We start from the raw sequence: 1,709 nt of genomic DNA, 5'->3' as shown, positions 1-1,709 counted from the left end.
ATCTCTTTTAAAGCTATGAAGCTGCCATTCATTAGTGATGCTATGTATAGCAACTGCAAAAACACCATAGCAAAGTAAAACTGTGGCACTCACACAACCGGCTTTGGTGTCCAGGTGTCTTTGTGAAAATGGTATTAATTTTACAGTGTCTTGGGAACGGAGTTGATGGTCCACACATAATACACAGTGTCATAAACGTCCTCAGCAAACCACACTCCCAATTGCAAAACCATCACACAGAATTCTGCCTAATGCCATTCTGTGCTCGGCAGGTGGCTAGAAGGTGCTAGCAAGGCTATTGCAGTATCACCCACCTTTCCCCGGAGAAAGGAGAGATCAGACAAATAAAATTACCTGAAGAGGAGAGCAGTAAGAAGAGAACATGCTTTGATCTCAGGTGTGCTTAATCTACAGGATGTGTTGACCACAATCTCACCCCCTCATTACGGTTGCCCCGCAGCTGTTTCTCTTGATGTATTTAGAACTTGCTAGTCACATGTTAATGTCATTCCATGAATATGGAGCAAATTTTCTTCCTTATTTGTTTCACTCAAATTTGTATATTTAAATACAAGTCTTTGGCAAATATATTCCAGACTAACAGTACTATAAACCCACCAGACATACCTTCCTAAACCTGGATGGAGCAGGACTTCCCTCTCTTAGGACTGGAGGGGGGAGGTGGGAGGGGGAGTACAGGAGTGGGAGGGAAGTGGGAGGAGGGGAGGAGGTGGAAATTTTGATTGGTATTATTTATAAAGTAATAAAAAATAAGGAAAAAAATAAACCCACCAGAAACCTTTTTTGTTTGTAGTATGTAAAGATATCATAAGAAAAAGTTCTTATACCAAAAGGGAAGCCCAATTAACTTTGAGTCATAGGCAGCTCAGGAGCAGAAGAAAATGCATGTAAGTATGATCCAGAAAAGGGTCCTTTGCCTTGGAAAGGACAGCTTGCTTTGCTCTGTGCTTTTCCAGATGTAAATTCATGAAGGTATTCTTTGATTGTTTTTCAATCATGTATCTCTGCATGTATGTGTCGTATGTCTATGTGTCTTTCTGTGTACTTATGTGTGGGTGCCTATGGAGGCCAGGGGAGGGGGATCAGATCCCTGATGCCAGAATTAAACATATTTTTGTCTGACAGAAGTTTGTACTGGGAACCAAACTCATATCTTGTGGAGACAGTAGACACTCAAGCCCTGGCACTCCTCTGCAACCCTTCTGCTTCTGAGTCATGGACTAGCTGAATAAAGACATAGTTGAAGATTCAACGAAATTCGCAGAAGTTCTGGTTCAGTGATGCAAAGATGTGAGATAGAAAAAAAATGTGTTGCACTGAAGAAAAAAAATCTGTGGAACCCTGTTAGGCTATTAAGAACTGGAAAAGCATCACATGAGGGCTCAGATCTAATCAACGAATTTAAGATAAAAATGGTGTATGGAAGGAAGGGGTAGATAAGAAACAAAGAGGAAACATAGCGTTATCTAAAAGAACCTGTGTTATTATTGGTAGGTCTCTTTTTTGTATATTGTAAGATAATTCCTGAATTACTTCTATCTGTTGATCATGTGTAATGTTTCATAGACCTACCTCCTCTTAGTAAGGGACCTAATAGCAGAAACTAGAGTGTGGGAATTCAACCGTTTTCTTTCTTTCTTTCTTTCTTTCTTTCTTTCTTTCTTTCTTTCTTTCTTTCTTTCTTTCTT

This window comes from Microtus ochrogaster, chromosome 24 (genome assembly GCF_000317375.1).
Source record: "Microtus ochrogaster isolate Prairie Vole_2 chromosome 24, MicOch1.0, whole genome shotgun sequence".
Classification (NCBI taxonomy): domain Eukaryota; kingdom Metazoa; phylum Chordata; class Mammalia; order Rodentia; family Cricetidae; genus Microtus; species Microtus ochrogaster.
Note: the sequence above shows the minus strand (reverse complement) of the source record.